We start from the raw sequence: 19,815 nt of genomic DNA on the forward strand, positions 1-19,815 counted from the left end.
TTAGATGGGTTCTAGAATCAATCAGCATAGTAGTGATGTAATGTACAACACCTGGCTGTTTTAGATGGTTTCTAGAATCAATCAGCATAGTTGATGTAATGTACAACACTCCGGTTGGGTTCTAGAATCAATCAGCATAGTAGTGATGTAATGTACAACACCTGGTTGTTTTAGATGGGTTCTAGAATCAATCAGCATAGTAGTGATGTAATGTACAACACCTGGTTGTTTTAGATGGGTTCTAGAATCAATCAGCATAGTAGTGATGTAATGTAGAACACCTGGTTGTTTTAGATGGGTTCTAGAATCAATCAGCATAGTAGTGATGTAATGTAGAACACCTGGTTGTTTTAGATGGGTTCTAGAATCAATCAGCATAGTAGTGATGTAATGTAGAACACCTGGTTGTTTTAGATGGGTTCTAGAATCAATCAGCATAGTAGTGATGTAATGTACAACACCTGGTTGTTTTAGATGGGTTCTAGAATCAATCAGCATAGTAGTGATGTAATGTAGAACACCTGGTTGTTTTAGATGGGTTCTAGAATCAATCAGCATAGTAGTGATGTAATGTAGAACACCTGGTTGTTTTAGATGGGTTCTAGAATCAATCAGCATAGTAGTGATGTAATGTAGAACACCTGGTTGTTTTAGATGGGTTCTAGAATCAATCAGCATAGTAGTGATGTAATGTAGAACACCTGGTTGTTTTAGATGGGTTCTAGAATCAATCAGCATAGTAGTGATGTAATGTAGAACACCTGGTTGTTTTAGATGGGTTCTAGAATCAATCAGCATAGTAGTGATGTAATGTAGAACACCTGGTTGTTTTAGATGGGTTCTAGAATCAATCAGCATAGTAGTGATGTAATGTACAACACCTGGTTGTTTTAGATGGGTTCTAGAATCAATCAGCATAGTAGTGATGTAATGTAGAACACCTGGTTGTTTTAGATGGGTTCTAGAATCAATCAGCATAGTAGTGATGTAATGTAGAACATAGTAGTGATGTAACGGCAACACCTGGTTGTTTTAGATGGGTTCTAGAATCAATCAGCATAGTAGTGATGTAATGTAGAACACCTGGTTGTTTTAGATGGGTTCTAAAATCAATCAGCATAGTAGTGATGTCATGTAGAACACCTGGTTGTTTTAGATGGGTTCTAGAATCAATCAGCATAGTAGTGATGTAATGTAGAACACCTGGTTGTTTTAGATGGGTTCTAGAATCAGTTCTGGCTCCCGAGTGGCGCAGCGGTCTAAGGCGCTTTCCTCACAGTGCTAGAGGTGTCACTACAGACCCTGGATCGATCCCGGGCTGTATCACAACTGGCAGTGATCAGGAGTCCCATAGGATGGGGCACAATTGGCCCAGCGTCATCCTGGTTAGGGTTTGGTCTGTGTAGGCCGTCATTTGTAAATAATAATTAGTACTGACCTGACTCGCCAAGTTAAATATATATTTTAAGATCAGCATGGTAGCATTGTATGTAGGTTCATTCCCCAATAGTGTGTCTGTGTGTCACATCCTCTGATGCCAGCGTTCTTGACCTGACAACAGTGTGTCTGTTGACTACGGCTCATGTAACACAACCACAAAGGACACACACACACACACTCTCTCTCTCTGTCTCTGTCTCATATCTCTCTCTCTCTCTCTCTCTCTCTCTCTCTCTCTCTCTCTCTAAGTGCATGCCATGCTCTCACACAGAGCGTGTGTGTTCCTGCATGTGTCACACCAACAAAGAGGTTATTCTATGTGAACGTCTGAATGAAAAGCACCAAAGAATGAATGATAATTTATTCCTCATGTACAGTTCGGCTGTAATGAAATGCTGTTCACATTCCATTTCTGTCCCTGTTAATGTCCTCAGTGAGCGCTAGACTTTATAAATTAAATATTGTGTTTCCTCCCTTCAGGCCGTTGATGATAATTACCCAGAAAACCACTATGTTAGCTTTCCAAGTGCATGATGGTAAGGAATGTCCAGGGGATCGTAAGGGATCCTCTTCTTCGTTTTCTGACAACATCCTGTGGTTTGTCTTCGTCCTTTTGATGTTTGGGTTGAAAAAAATGATATCTCTCTAATCCTCATCCCTTTCTCATCTCTCTATCCTTTATCTCATCCCTCTCTCATCCTCATCCCTCTCTCATTCTTCATCCCTTTATCTTTTCTTATTCTCATTTTCTTTATTCTTTTCTTTATTCTTTATTCTTTTCTTTATTCTTTCTCTTTATCTCTTTTATTATCTCTTTTCTTTTATTCTTATTCTTTTCTTTATCTCTTTTATTTTCTTTATCTCTTTTATTCATTCATTCTTTATCTCTTATTCCTCATTCTTTATCTTTATCTCTTTCTTTATCCTTTATCTTTTCTTCATCCTCATCCTCTCTCATTCCTTCTCATCCCTCTCTCATCCCTCATCCCTCCCCCATCCCTCTCCCATCCCTACGTCTCCACGGTTTCCAGGTATGTGTAAAAAGCGCGAGGACCTCACGGCCGATCAGAGGCTCCATGCTGTAGAGTATGTATTCATTGCGGTATATACATTTCACTTCCATATACATGCCTTGCAGTGTGCGTTGGCTCAGTGTTGATGACAGGAACATAGGTTGTGTAGACTTCTGAAATCCACAGCATGACATCTACCGTACACATCTACCGTACACATCTACCGTACACATCTACATCCACATCTACCGTGTACATATTATCTACAGTACACATTTACCGTACACATCTACCATCCACATCTATTTCCAGTACACATCTACCGTACACATTTACCATACATCTACCATCCACATCTACCGTACACATCTACAGTACACATCTACCGTACACATCTACCATCCACATCTACATCTACCATCCACATCTACCGTCCACATCTACCGTACACATCTACCGTCCACATCTACCGTACACATCTACCGTACACATCTACAGTCATACCATCCACATCTACCGTACACATCTCAGTACCATCTCCACATCTACAGTACACATCTACCGTCCACATCTACCGTACACATCTACCATCGTCACCACATCTACCATCCACATCTACCGTACACATCTACCGTACACATCTACCGTCACATCTACCATCCACATTTACAGTACACATCTACCATCCACATCTACCGTACACATCTACCGTACACATCTACCGTCTGCATCCACATCTCTACCATCCACATCTACATCTACCATCCACATCTACCGTCACATCTACCGTACATCTACCGTACACATCTACCGTCCACATCTACCGTACACATCCACCATCTACATCTACCATCCACATCTACAGTACACATCCATCTACATCTCCACATCTATCCACATCTACCATCCACATCTACAGTACACATCTACCGTACACATCTACAGTACACATCTACCGTACACATCTACCGTACACATCTACCATCCACATCTACAGTACACATCTACCATCCACATCTACATCTACCATCCACATCTACCGTACACATCTACCGTACACATCTACCGTACACATCTACAGTACACATCCACCATCTACATCTACCATCCACATCTACCATCCACATCTACCGTACACATCTACCATCCACATCTACCATCCACATCTACAGTACACATCTACCATCCACATCTACATCTACCATCCACATCTACCGTACACATCTACAGTACACATCCACCATCTACATCTACCATCCACATCTACAGTACACATCTACCATCCACATCTACAGTACACATCTACCATCCACATCTACCATCCACATCCGTACACATCTACCATCCACATCTACAGTACACATCATCACATCTACCATCCACATCTACCATCTACCATCCACATCTACAGTACACATCTACCATCCACATCTACCATCCACATCTACCATCCACATCTACCGTACACATCTACCATCCACATCTACCATCTACATCCAGTACACATCCACCATCTACCACATCTACCATCCACATCTACCGCACACATCTATCACATCTACCATCTACATCTGCCATCCACATCTACAGTACACATCTACCATCCACATCTATCCATCACATCTACCATCCACATCTACCATCTACATCGTACACATCTACCATCCACATCTACAGTACCATCCACATCTACATCTACCATCCACATCTACCGTACACATCTACCATCTACATCTACCGTACACATCTACCATCTACATCTACCGTACACATCTACAGTACACATCCACCATCTACATCTACCATCCACATCTACAGTACACATCTACCATCTACATCTACCGTACACATCTACCATCTACATCTACCATACACATCTACAGTACACATCCACCATCTACATCTACCATCACATCTACCGTACACATCTACCATCCACATCTACATCTACCATCCCATCCACATCTACAGTACACATCTACACATCTACCATCCACATCTACCGTACACATCTACCGTACACATCTACATCTACCATCCACATCTACCGTACACATCTCCACCATCTACATCTACCATCCACATCTACAGTACACATCTACAGTACACATCTACAGTACACATCTACCATCCACATCTCTATCCACATCTACCATCCACATCTACCGTACACATCTACCGTATTTGCCACATCTACCATACACATCTACCATACACATCTACCATCCACATCTACCATCCACATCTACAGTACACATCTACCATCCACATCTACACATCTACATCTACCGTCCACATCTACAGTCACATCTACCATCTACATCATCCACATCTACAGTACACATCTACCATCTACATCTACCATCCACATCTACCATACACATCTACCATCTACCATCACATCTATATCTAGTATCTGCCATCTTTACCATCCACATCTACCATACACATCTACATCTACCATCACATCTATATCTACCATCCACATCTACCATCACATCATCTACCATCCACATCTACCATCACATCTACCATCCACATCTACGCATATATCTACTGTACCACATCTACATCTACCATCCACATCTACATCTACCGTACACATCTCCATACACATCTACATCTACCATCTCCACATCTACCATCCACATCTACCATACACATCTACCATCCACATCTACACATCTACCATCTACATCTACCATCCACATCTACATCATCTACACATCTACAGTACACATCTACCATCCACATCTACCATCCACATCTACAGTACACATCTACCATCCACATCTACGTACACATCACATCTACTGTACACATCTATCATCCACATCTACCATACACATCTACATCTACCATACACATTCTAGCACATCTACCATCTATACATCCACACATCTACAGTACACATCTACCATCCACATCTACAGTCCACATCTACCATACACATCTACCATCCACATCTACAGTACACATCTACCATACACATCTACATCTCCACCTATACATCTAACATCTACATCTACCATCCACATCTACAGTACACATCTACCATCCACATCTACCATCCACATCTACCATCCACATCTACAGTACACATCTACCATCCACATCTACCATCTACATCTACAGTACACATCCACCATCTACATCTACCATCCACATCTACAGTACACATCTACAGTACACATCTACCGTACACATCTACCATCTACATCTACCATCCACATCTACCATCCACATCTACACACATCTACCATCCACATCTACCATCTACATCTACCATCCACATCTACCATCCACATCTACAGTACACATCTACCATCCACATCTACCATCTACATCTACAGTATACATCCACCATCTACATCTACCGTACACATCTACAGTACACATCCACCATCTACATCTACCATCCACATCTACAGTACACATCTACCATCTACATCTACCGTACACATCTACCATCTACATCTACCATACACATCTACAGTACACATCCACCATCTACATCTACCATCCACATCTACCGTACACATCTACCATCTACATCTACCGTACACATCTACAGTACACATCCACCATCTACATCTACCATCCACATCTACAGTACACATCTACCATCCACATCTACAGTACACATCTACCATCCACATCTACATCTACCATCCACATCTACCGTACACATCTACCGTACACATCTACATCTACCATCACATCTACCCACATCTACCATCCACATCTACTGTACACATCTACCATCCACATCTACATCTACCATCCACATCTACATCTACCATCCACATCTACCGTACACATCTACAGTACACATCTACAGTACACATCTACCATCCACATCACATCTACCATCCACATCTACCGTACACATCTACCATCCACATCTACCGTACACATCTACCATCCACATCTACATCTACCATCCACATCTACCGTACACATCTACCGTACACATCTACCATCCACCATCTACATCTACCATCCACATCTACAGTACACATCTACCATCCACATCTACATCTACCATCCACATCTACAGTACACATCTACCATCCACATCTACCATCTTCCATCCACATCTACCGTACACATCTACCATCTACCATCCACATCTATATCTACCATCCACATCTACCATCTTCCATCCACATCTACCATACACATCTACATCTACCATCCACATCTATATCTACCATCCACATCTACCGTACACATCTACCATCTACCATCCACATCTACCGTACACATCTACATCTACCATCCACATCTACCGTCCACATCTACCGTACACATATACCGTACACATCTACATCTACCGTACACATCTACCGTACACATCTACCGTACACATCTACATCTACCATCCACATCTACCATCCACATCTACCGTACACATCTACCGTACACGTCCACATCTACCGTACACATCTACCGTACACATCCACATCTACTGTACACATCCACATCTACCGTACACATCTATCATCCACATCTATCATCCACATCTATCATCCACATCTACCATACACATCCACATCTACCATACACATCCACATCTACCGTACACATCTACCATCCACATCTACCATACACATCCACATCTACCATACACATCTACCGTACACATCTACCATCTACCGTACACGTACACATCTACCGTACACATCTACCGTACACATCCACATCTACCGTACACATTCACATCTACCGTACACATCTACCATCCACATCTACCATACACATCTACCATACACATCTACCGTACACGTCCACATCTACCGTACACATCTAACATACACATCCACATCTACCGTACACATCCACATTTACCGTACACGTCTACCGTACACATCTACCATACACATCTACCACACACATCTACCACCCACATCTACCATACACATCCACATCTACCATACACATCCACATCTACCATACACATCTACCATACACATCTACCATCCACATCTACCATACACATCTACCATACACATCTACCATACACATCTACCATACACATCCACATCTACCATACACATCTACCGTACACATCTACCATCCACATCTACCATACACATCTACCATACACATCTACCGTACACATCCACATCTACCGTACACATCTACCATCCACATCTACCATCCACATCTACCATCCACATCTACCATACACATCTACCGTACACATCTACCATACACATCTACCATCCACATCTCCCATACACATCTACCATACACATCTACCTCTACCGTCCACATCTACCATCCACATCTACCATACACATCTACCATCCACATCTACCATCCACATCTACCATCCACATCTACCATACACATCTACCATACACATCTACCATCCACATCTACCGTACACATCTACCATACACATCCACATCTACCATACACATCTACCATACACATCTACATCTACCGTCCACATCTACCATCCACATCTACCATACACATCTACCATACACATCTACATCTACCATCCACATCTACCATACACATCTACCATCCACATCTACCATCCACATCTACCATCCACATCTACCGTACACATCTACCGTCCACATCTACCGTTCACATCTACCATCCACATCTACCGTCCACATCTACCGTACACATCTACCATACACATCTACATCTACCGTCCACATCTACCATCCACATCTACCATCCACATCTACCGTACACATCTACCGTACACATCTACCGTACACATCTACCGTACACATCTACCATCCACATCTACCATCCACATCTACCGTCCACATCTACCGTCCACATCTACCATCCACATCTACCATACACATCTACCGTCCACATCTACCATACACATCTACCATACACATCTACCGTCCACATCTACCGTCCACATCTACCGTACACATCTACCGTACACATCTACAGTACACATCTACCGTACACATCTACCATCCACATCTACCGTACACATCTACCATACACATCTACCATACACATCTACATCTACCATACACATCTACCGTACACATCTACCGTCCATATTCTACCGCCCACATCTACCGTACACATCTACCGTACACATCTACCGTACACATCTACCATCCACATCTACCGTACACATCTACATCTACCGTACACATCTACCATCCACATCTACATCTACCATCTACATCTACATCTACCGCCCACATCTACCATATACATACACATCTACCATGCACATCTACATACACATCTACCATATACATACACATCTACCATCCACATCTACCGTGCACATCTACATACAGATACACATCTACATCTGCCATACACATCGACATACACATCTACCATATACATCTACATCTACCATACACATCTACCATCCACAAATTACATTGATATTAACTACTTGCCTGTGCACATCTTCTCACTCAACGTAAACAAGATAGCCTAGAATGACATTGATGTTGTCAGGAGAAAACAATTTATTTTCTACAATGATGGTCTAGGAACAGTGTGTTAACTGCCTTGTTCAGGGGCAGAACGACATATTTTTACCTTGTCAGCTCAGGGATTCAATCTTGCAACCTTTCGGTTACTGGCCCATCACTCTAACCACTAGGCTACCTGCCGCAAAGCATGATCAATCAATGTCCCTTCTCTTTCCTATCCTCTACAGTCAGCTCCAATACATCATAAGTTACAAGCTCTCTCTGTCTCTCTGTCTCTCTGTCTCTCTGTCTCTCTGTCTCTTTGTCTCTCTGTCTCTTTGTCTCTCTGTCTCTTTGTCTCTTTGTCTCTCTGTCTCTTTGTCTCTCTGTCTCTTTGTCTCTCTGTCTCTCTGTCTCTTTGTCTCTCTGTCTCTTTGTCTCCCTGTCTCTTTGTCTCCCTGTCTCTTTCTCTCTCTGTCTCTTTGTCTCTCTGTCTCTGTCTGTCTGTCTCTCTGTCTCTCTCTGTCTCTCTCTCTCTCTCTTTGTCTCTCTCTCTTTGTCTCTCTCTCTCTGTCTCTCTCTCTCTTTGTCTCTCTCTCTTTGTGTCTCTCTGTCTCTCTCTTTCTCTCTCTCTCTCTCTTTCTCTCTCTCTCTCTCTCTTTGTCTCTCTCTCTCTCTCTTTGTCTCTCTCTCTCTCTCTTTGTCTCTCTCTCTCTCTCTTTGTCTCTCTCTCTCTCTTTGTGTCTCTCTCTCTCTCTTTGTGTCTCTGTCTCTCTCTTTCTCTCTCTCTGTCTCTCTCTTTCGGTCTCTCTGTCTCTCTCTGTCTCTGTCTCTGTCTCTCTGATTACAGTCTCCAATGTCTCTTTCTTCCTCTCTGCTACCTCCAGCTCCAAGCCGTCTCTGATAGAATACCTGAGCTACAACCTGAACTTCCTCAGTATCCTGGTGGGACCCTGCAGTCACTATAAGGACTACATAGACTTTATAGAGGGGAGACACGTTCAGAGGAGGCTGAGAAGGCTTTCAGCGTCCACCACTGGACAGAATGGATATGATAAAGTCTCAGAGCTCTCACCTATGGTAAGACTGGGTACAAGTAGAGTCATGTTAGTCTCAGAGCCCTCACCTATGGTAAGACTGGATACAAGTAGAGTCAAGTAAAGATGTACTTTCTTTCAGAAACTATATTGCCATTAAGTTAACAACATAGCAGCATATTATCAGGTGTTTTCTTTGCTAAATAAGATGTGTTTTAAATGACTTACCTGGCTCAATGAAGACAATTAAAAAGTAGTTTCCCTGATGGCCATGAACGATCTGACTCTCTCCCTCTGGTTTTCAGGCTGCTGTCACACGTAAACTGCTGATCTGTGGTGTGTGCATGGTTTTGTTCCTGACCCTCACCAAAGCGTTCCCCGTCACATATAACGTTGACAGACATTTCGTCAACGAGGCACCTTTCCTGACCAGACTGACATATGCCTTCTTCTCTATACAAGCTGCTAGACCCAAGTTCTACTTCGCCTGGACTTTAGGTGAGGCTCTACCCACCCAGTGTAGTGTTGGCTATTGGAAAGTTCATTCATTCATTACTATTGGGGAACGTTCATTCATTCATTACTATTGGGGAATGTTCATTCATTCATTACTATTGGGGAATGTTCGTTCATTCATTACTATTGGGGAAAGTTCATTCATTCATTACTATTGGGGAAAGTTCATTCATTCATTACTATTGGGGAAAGTTCATTCATTCATTACTATTGGGGAAAGTTCATTCATTCATTACTATTGGGGAAAGTTCATTCATTCATTAATATTGGGGAAAGTTCATTCATTAATATTGGGGAAAGTTCATTCATTCATTCATTAATACTGGGGAAAGTTCATTCATTAATATTGGGGAAAGTTCATTCATTAATATTGGGGAAAGTTCATTCATTCATTCATTAATATTGGGGAAAGTTCATTCATTCATTCATTAATACTGGGGAAAGTTCATTCATTCATTACTATTGGGGAAAGTTCATTCAGTCATTCGTTAATATTGGGGAAAATTCATTCGTTAATATTGGGGAAAGTTCATTCATTCATTCATTACTATTGGGGACAGTTCATTCATTCATTAATACTGGGGAAAGTTCATTCATCCTTTCATTCTTCCATTCATGTGTTGGTCCCAACAGCGGATGCCATCAACAACGCAGCAGGTTATGGTTTTAAAGGTGTGGATGAAGCTGGACAGGTGTCCTGGGACCTCATCTCCAACATCAGTATCTGGGGGATTGAGGTACGTTTGGAAACAACAACTTTTAGCTTTGCAAAATGACTTGAAGTTTAATATTGAACTCTCTCTCTCTTTTTGCAGACAGCAACTAGCTTCAAGAAGTTCATAGATAACTGGAATATTCAGACTGGTGTTTGGCTCAAAACGTAAGTATTAATTCTACCTAGATATTCTACCAAGATATGCTACCTAGATATGCTACCTAGATATTCTACCAAGATATGCTACCTAGATATGCTACCTAGATATTCTACCAAGATATGCTACCTAGATATTCTACCTAGATATTCTACCAAGATATTCTACCAAGATATTCTACCAAGATATTCCACCAAGATATTCCACCAAGATATTCCACCAAGATATTCCACCAAGATATTCCACCAAGATATTCTACCAAGATATTCTACCTAGATATTCTACCTAGATATTCTACCTAGATATTCCACCTAGATATTCTACCTAGATATTCTACCAAGATATTCTACCAAGATATTCTACCAAGATATTCTACTAAGATAATGTCCTCATATGCATAACATTAGTACAAAACCAATTTTCTGTACATTCATGAATGTTTATTTTATTCTGTTAACTGCATAACAATATATCTGACCCAGGTCTGTTTATAACTCCTCTCTGTTCAGTGTGTGTTACGACCGTGCTCCCCGTTACCCCACAGCCCCGACCTTCACCCTGTCTCCTCTCTTCAGTGTGTGTTACGACCGTGCTCCCCGTTACCCCACAGCCCCGACCTTCACCCTGTCTCCTCTCTCTTCAGTGTGTGTTACGACCGTGCTCCCCGTTACCCCACAGCCCCGACCTTCACCCTGTCTCCTCTCTCTTCAGTGTGTGTTACGACCGTGCTCCCGTTACCCCACAGCCCCGACCTTCATCCTGTCTCTCTCTCTTCAGTGTGTGTTACGACCGTGCTTCCCCGTTACCCCACAGCTCTGACCTTCATCCTGTCAGCTCTATGGCATGGAGTTTACATCCCTGGCATACTACTTCACCTTTATTACTGCTATACCCATCACACTGGCAGCTAGAGCTGTGAGTACCATTATTACTGCTATACCCATCACACTGGCAGCTAGAGCTGTGAGTACCATTATTACTGCTATACCCATCACACTGGCAGCTAGAGCTGTGAGTACCATTATTACTGCTATACCCATCACACTGGCAGCTAGAGCTGTGAGTACCATTATTACTGCTATACCCATCACACTGGCAGCTAGAGCTGTGAGTACCATTATTACTGCTATACCCATCACACTGGCAGCTAGAGCTGTGAGTACCATTATTACTGCTATACCCATCACACTGGCAGCTAGAGCTGTGAGTACCATTATTACTGCTATACCCATCACACTGGCAGCTAGAGCTGTGAGTACCATTATTACTGCTATACCCATCACACTGGCAGCTAGAGCTGTGAGTACCATTATTACTGCTATACCCATCACACTGGCAACTAGAGCTGTGAGTACCATTATCACTGCTGTACCCATCACACTGACAGAGCTGTGAGTCTTTTCTTACTCTCGCTCTCTGTCTTCCCCATCACACGCAGCACGCTGTCGCTGTCTTCCACACACACACACACACACACACACACACACACACACACACACACACACACACACACACACACACACACACACACACACACACACACACACACACACACACACACACACACACACACACACACACACACACACACAGCACCCTCATGTGTCTCCTCATCTCAGCCTCACCCAGGGCCGACCATAACCGTGTTCTGTCTCCCACACCGCAGGTCCGTAAGAACGTCCGGCAGTATTTCCTGTCCTCTCATCCTGTGAAGCTTGTCTATGACGTAGTGACCTGGGCAGCTACTCAGCTGTGTGTCTGCTACACCGTCATGCCCTTCCTACTGCTGGCAGTAGAACCTACCATGCAGTACTACAGGTCAACATTCATTTAGGTTATTTTCCCTACTGGTCAAATGTGTCTCTTTAACGATGACGGTCGTATGTAGCCTGGCCCCTGATCTGGATGTGCTATCATGTCAACTTCTTGGCATGACAAGGAGTGTAATGTTAGCACAAACAGACTGGTACCCAGGCTAGGTCGTATGTGTTCAATTTAGTAGCTTAGTGTTCTATTATCTTATTAATAAGCCCTGGACACAATGGACAAGTGTGTCATCTCTACCGTCAGTTGTCTTTATGGAGGACAAGTGTGTCATCTCTACCGTCAGTTGTCTTTATGGAGGACAAGTGTGTCATCTCTAACCGTCAGTTGTCTTTATGGAGGACAAGTGTGTCATCTCTACCGTCAGTTGTCTTTATGGAGGACAAGTGTGTCATCTCTAACCGTCAGTTGTCTTTATGGAGGACAAGTGTGTCATCTCTACCGTCAGTTGTCTTTATGGAGGACAAGTGTGTCATCTCTAACCGTCAGTTATCTTTATGGAGGACAAGTGTGTCATCTCTACCGTCAGTTATCTTTATGGAGGACAAGTGTGTCATCTCTACCGTCAGTTGTCTTTATGGAGGACAAGTGTGTCATCTCTACTGTCAGTTGTCTTTATGGAGGACAAGTGTGTCATCTCTACCGTCAGTTGTCTTTATGGAGGACAAGTGTGTCATCTCTAACCGTCAGTTGTCTTTATGGAGGACAAGTGTGTCATCTCTACCGTCAGTTGTCTTTATGGAGGACAAGTGTGTCATCTCTACCGTCAGTTGTCTTTATGGAGGACAAGTGTGTCATCTCTACCGTCAGTTGTCTTTATGGAGGACAAGTGTGTCATCTCTACCGTCAGTTGTCTTTATGGAGGACAAGTGTGTCATCTCTAACCGTCAGTTATCTTTATGGAGGACAAGTGTGTCATCTCTACCGTCAGTTGTCTTTATGGAGGACAAGTGTGTCATCTCTAACCGTCAGTTGTCTTTATGGAGGACAAGTGTGTCATCTCTACCGTCAGTTATCTTTATGGAGGACAAGTGTGTCATCTCTACCGTCAGTTGTCTTTATTCTGACAAGTGTGTCATCTCTACTGTCAGTTGTCTTTATGGAGGACAAGTGTGTCATCTCAACCGTCAGTTATCTTTATGGAGACAAGTGTCATCTCTAAGCAGTTGTCTTTATGGAGGACAAGCCTGTCAGTTATCTTTATGTCATCTCTAACCGTCAGTTGTCTTTATGGAGGACAAGTGTGTCATCTCTAACTGTCAGTTATCTTTATGGAGGACAAGTGTGTCATCTCTAACCGTCAGTTGTCTTTATGGAGGACAAGTGTGTCATCCTCCGTCTTTATTCTTCTATGGATGGACAAGTGTGTCATCTCTACCTCAGTTATCTTTATGGAGGACAAGTGTGTCATCTCTACCTGTCAGTTGTCTTTATGGAGGACAAGTGTGTCATCTCTACCGTCAGTTGTCTTTATGGAGGACAAGTGTGTCATCTCTACCGTCAGTTATCTTTATGGAGGACAAGTGTGTCATCTCTAACCGTCAGTTATCTTTATGGAGGACAAGTGTGTCATCTCTAACCGTCAGTTGTCTTTATGGAGGACTGTCCATCTTTGTTGTTTTTCTTTATGGAGACAAGTGTGTCATCTCACTGTCAGTTATCTTTATGGAGGACAAGTGTGTCATGTCTTTCCGTCAGTTATCTTTGAGGACAAGTGTCCATCAAACCAAGAGGTCAGTTATCTTTATGGAGGACAAGTGGTCATCTCTATACAGTTATCTTTATGGAGGACAAGTGTGTCATCTCTAACCGTCAGTTGTCTTATGGAGGACAAGTGTGTCATCTCACTTCAGTTGTCTTTATGGAGGACAAGTGTGTCATCTCTACCGTCAGTTGTCTTTATGGAGGACAAGTGTGTCATCTCTAGTGTCAGGAGGAAAGTCATCTCTGAGATGGGCCCAGTGGGTCTTTATGGAGACAAGTGTGTCATCTCTGTCAGTTATCTTTACAGGACAGTGTGTCATCTCACCGTCAGTTATCAGATGGAGGACAAGTGTGTCATCTCTACCAGACAGTTATCTTTATGGAGGACGTGTCATCTCTACCTTTCTCTTATTCTGTCCATCTTTGTTGTTTTTGTTTCTGTAGCATTTCATCACATCTTCTGTTTTCCCGAGGTCAATGTACTTCCACATTCACATCATCAGTATTCTGACTGTGATTGGACTGAGCCAGAGCCACAAACCAGAGCAGGCAGCAGCAGCAGCAGCAGCAACGGCACCAAGCCTGGACCATGATCCTCATCCCCAGGCCCAGCCTCAGCTCCAGCCTCAGCTCCAGCCTCAGCTCCAGCCTCAGCTCCAGCAGACTCAGCTCCAGACAGCTCCAGCCTCAGCTCCAGCCTCCAACAACAACGTGAAAAGAAAGACAGACAGACAGACAGACAGAGACCTGAATGGGACTGGGTCAGACAAAGACATCTCTGTGTGTCGGACAGACAAAGAGAGAGACAGACGGGGCTCAGAGGGGCCTAGAATTAGATGTGGCTGGCCCATTTCCTTGCCACCCTGTACATCACAGTTGTAGATGCCAGGTCTAAAATGTTCATACTGCCCTGGTTGTGAGATATTCTGTTCTGTTTATTGTTGTATGAATTGGAAACATTATCCTTCAGGATGGATCTGAAAGGAGAGTGTTGGGCCAGTAACAGAGATGTAGTCCAGCCCTAAACTCCCAATAGCAAGGCACTTTAATTCAATTGCTCCAGGGAAGCTGTACAATGGTGAGAAAGTATACAGGAGAAAGATCTGAGAATTGGGCACAGACAGGTGTGACTCGGGGACGTGACAGACACCCTGCAGACAGACGGGGAGTTGGGATATGGTGACCCTGACCGTGACCCCACACCCTGCAGGTGTCTCAGGGGGAGTTGGGATATGGTGACCCTGACGTGACCCCGGACAGCTGTCCTAGGGAATTGGGATGTGGCTGGCCCATTTCTTTTACATCTTACATCACCAGTTGTAGATATGTCACCCCACTTAGTGAGGTGTCTCGGGGAGTTGGGATATGGTGACCCTGAATGCAGGACCCCATTATCCCTCAGGTGTCAGGTAGTTGAGGATTAGAGTGTTGGGCCAGTAACAGAGATGTGTCACTGTGCCCTTGAGCAAGGCACTTTAAACCTAATTGCTCCAGGGGCTCTGTACAATGGTGTCCTGGACCGTGACCCCACTCCCCCTGCAGGTGTCTGGGGAGTTGGGATATGGTGACCCTGACCAGTGACCCCACTCCCTGCAGGTGTCTCGGGGAGTTGGGATATGCAAGAAATACACTTGTGTGTGACAGGACAAATATAAGCCCCGCCCCACAATCCTTTTGAATTATTCGTCCCAAATGGCACTCTATTCCCTTTATAGTCCAGATGGGTCCTGGTCCAGATGGGTCCTGGTCCAGATGGGTCCAGGTGGGCCCTGGTCCAGATGGGTCCTGGTCCAGATGGGTCCCGGTCCAGATGTGTCCCGGTCCAGATGGGTCCCGGTCCAGATGTGTTCTGGTCCAGATGTGTTCTGGTCCAGATGTGTTCCGGTCCAGATGGGCCCTGGTCCAGATGGGTCCCGGTCCAGATGGGTCCTGGTCCAGATGGGTACAGATGGGTCCCGGTCCAGATGGGTCCTGGTCCAGATGGGTCCTGGTCCAGATGGGTACAGATGGGTCCCGGTCCAGATGGGTTCTGGTCCAGATGGATCCTGGTCCAGATGGGTCCTGGTCCAGATGGGTCCAGGTGGGTCCTGGTCCAGATGGGTCCTGGTCCAGATGGGTCCTGGTCCAGATGGGTCCAGATGGGTTCTGGTCCAGATGGGTCCTGGTCCAGATGGGTCCTGGTCCAGATGGGTCCAGATGGGTTCTGGTCCAGATGGGTCCTGGTCCAAAGCAGTGTAGTGTATAGAGAATAGGTGCCATTCAGAACATAGTTATGAGGCTCTAGTTCGGAGCTGTTTGAATCGTTTTTAACACTGGATGCTGTACATCAGGTCTCCTAATATTCATTTCATGTGTCTCTATGTATTTGAGAGGATGGACAAGTTTACTTTTATTGGACAAGAACTTGAGATTCCATTAATTTGTCAGTTAAAAAAAAAAAATGTAAATGTTGTATTAACTTTAGAGTCTTACAGTCTCAGATGAGGTGCAGGAAGCACCAATGACTTCTGAAGGAAAGTGTTTGGGTTCTGTCCCGAATGGCACCCTATTGCCCGTGTAGTGCACTACCTTTTTAAAACAGGGCCTTATGGGGACGCAGCCGTTGACTTTGTTTCAGGGGATGATGTGGAAGTCTTCTATGCCTCAGAAGAAGGTCCAAGATCTTCACACTACAAGATCTTCAACTTTTCAAGTCCTGAAGCAGCTGAACCACTAATGATGCTAATATGAAGCGTGTCTGGACACTACACACTACACACACTACACACACACACACACTACACACTACACACACACTACACACTACACACACTACACACACACACACTACACACTACACACACTACACACTACACACTACACACACTACACACACACACACACACACACACACACACACACACACTACACACTACACACACTACACACACACACTACACACACACACACACACACACACACACACACAGTACACACACACACACACACACACACACTACACACACACACACACACACACACACTACACACACACATGCTACACACACACACACACACTACACACACACACACACTACACACCACACACACTACACACACATGCTACACACACACACTACACACACACTACACGCACACACACACTACACACATACACACACACGTTCACACACACACACACACTACACATGCTACACACACACACACACACACACTACACACACACCACACACACACTACACACTACATTTCTAGTCACGTATACCAGTTTACCATAAATATGTTTTTATCACCCAGACAGTTTGAATTTGTCTTCTTTTTTTTCTTATAATTCCACCAATCAAGTTATTAAACAATATTAAGAGCAAAAAAAAATAAAGAAATTAAAAATGATTTTGATTGTTGATTGTGTCTTGAATAATTACTGTCAAATTGTAACGCCAGTGGCATAACGCTCACTATGGACACAGCGACACAATGGCAATAACATCAGTTGTAATGTAACTACTATGAGCCCATATGATAGAGGAGATAATATAATAATAATATATGCCATTTAGCAGACACTTTTATCCAAAGCGACTTACAGTCATGTGTGCATACATTCTACGTATGGGTGGTCCTGGGATCGAACCCACTTCCTGGCGTTACAAGCGCCATGCTCTACCAACTGAGCTACAGAAGGACCCCTAGTTACTGATACAGGTCTGAAAGACCTATGGAGACGAGACGGCAACACACTGTACAAGATGCCCATCTTCAGATAACTCTCTTCCTCAACCACAGAACAGCTGGTTCAGTCTCATTCCAGGTGATCCGTCATCTCTGGAGGCGGCAGGGTAGCCTAGTGGTTAGAGAGGGAGGGGCGGCAGGGTAGCCTAGTGGTTAGAGGGAGGGGCGGCAGGGTAGCCTAGTGGTTAGAGGGAGGGGCGGCAGGGCAGCCTAGTGGTTAGAGTGGAGGGACGGCAGGGTAGCCTAGTGGTTAGAGGGAGGGGCGAGTGGGTAGCCTAGTGGTTAGAGGGAGGGGCGGCAGGGTAGCCTAGTGGTTAGAGTGGAGGGACGGCAGGGTAGCCTAGTGGTTAGAGTGGGAGGGGCGGCAGGGTAGCCTAGTGGTTAGAGGGAGGGGCGGCAGGGTAGCCTTGTGGTTAGAGGGAGGGACGGGGCAGGGTAGCCTAGTGGTTAGAGGGAGGGGCGGCAGGGTAGCCTAGTGGTTAGATGGAGGGGCGGCAGGGTAGCCTTGTGGTTAGAGTGGAGGGACGGCAGGGTAGCCTAGTGGTTAGAGGGAGGGGCGGCAGGGCAGCCTAGTGGTTAGAGGGAGGGGCGGCAGGGTAGCCTAGTGGTTAGAGGGGAGGGGGCGGCAGGGCAGCCCAGTGGTTAGAGGGAGGGACGGCAGGGTAGGCCTAGTGGTTAGAGGGAGGGGCGGCAGGGGTAGCCTAGTGGTTAGAGGGAGGGACGGAAGGGAACACAGGTTAGAGGGAGGGACGGCAGGTAGCTCTAGTGGTTAGAGGGAGGGACGGCAGGGTAGCCTAGTGTTAGAGTGGAGGCGGCAGGGTAGCCTAGTGGTTAGAGGGGAGGGACGGCAGGGTAGCCAAGTGGTTAGAGGGAGGAGTGCAGGGTAGCCTAGTGGTTAGAGGGAGGGACGGCAGGGTAGCCTAGTGGTTAGAGGGAGGGACGGCAGGGCAGCTCTAGTGGTTAGAGTGGGAGGGGCGGCAGGGTAGCCTAGTGGTTAGGGAGGGAGGGAGCTGCAGGGTAGCCTAGTGGTTAGAGTGGAGGGGCGGCAGGGTAGCCTAGTGGTTAGAGGGAGGGGCGGCAGGGTAGCCTAGTGGTTAGAGGGAGGGACGGCAGGGTAGCCTAGCGGGTTAGAGGGAGGGGCGGCAGGGTAGCCTAGTGGTTAGAGGGGAGGGGCGGCAGGGTAGCCCTTGTGGTTGAGGGAGGGACGGCAGGGTAGCCTAGTGGTTAGAGTGGAGGGGCGGCAGGGTAGCCT

At 44.9% G+C, this 19,815-nt stretch overlaps 1 long non-coding RNA gene and 1 pseudogene across 3 annotated transcripts; one reads left to right on the plus strand and one right to left on the minus strand.

Annotated features, from left to right (window-relative positions):
• Positions 1–115: 115 nt before the first annotated feature.
• LOC127922931 (uncharacterized) lies at positions 116–1,514 on the minus strand. 3 transcript variants are annotated; one of them, XR_008112891.1, is made up of 3 exons: positions 1,144–1,514; positions 402–941; positions 116–221 (listed from the first exon to the last, which is right to left on the minus strand). It is a non-coding gene; the product is annotated as an uncharacterized LOC127922931 (long non-coding RNA). The 3 variants fall into 3 exon arrangements; XR_008112893.1 differs by having other exon boundaries at positions 121–161; positions 282–941; XR_008112892.1 differs by having other exon boundaries at positions 160–221; positions 342–941.
• Positions 1,515–1,649: 135 nt separating this feature from the next.
• LOC127922932 (lysophospholipid acyltransferase 1-like) lies at positions 1,650–15,834 on the plus strand (annotated as a pseudogene).
• The last annotated feature ends 3,981 nt before the right edge of the window (positions 15,835–19,815 follow it).

The sequence above is a fragment of the Oncorhynchus keta genome, unplaced genomic scaffold, assembly GCF_023373465.1.
Source record: "Oncorhynchus keta strain PuntledgeMale-10-30-2019 unplaced genomic scaffold, Oket_V2 Un_contig_27729_pilon_pilon, whole genome shotgun sequence".
Classification (NCBI taxonomy): Eukaryota; Metazoa; Chordata; class Actinopteri; order Salmoniformes; family Salmonidae; genus Oncorhynchus; species Oncorhynchus keta.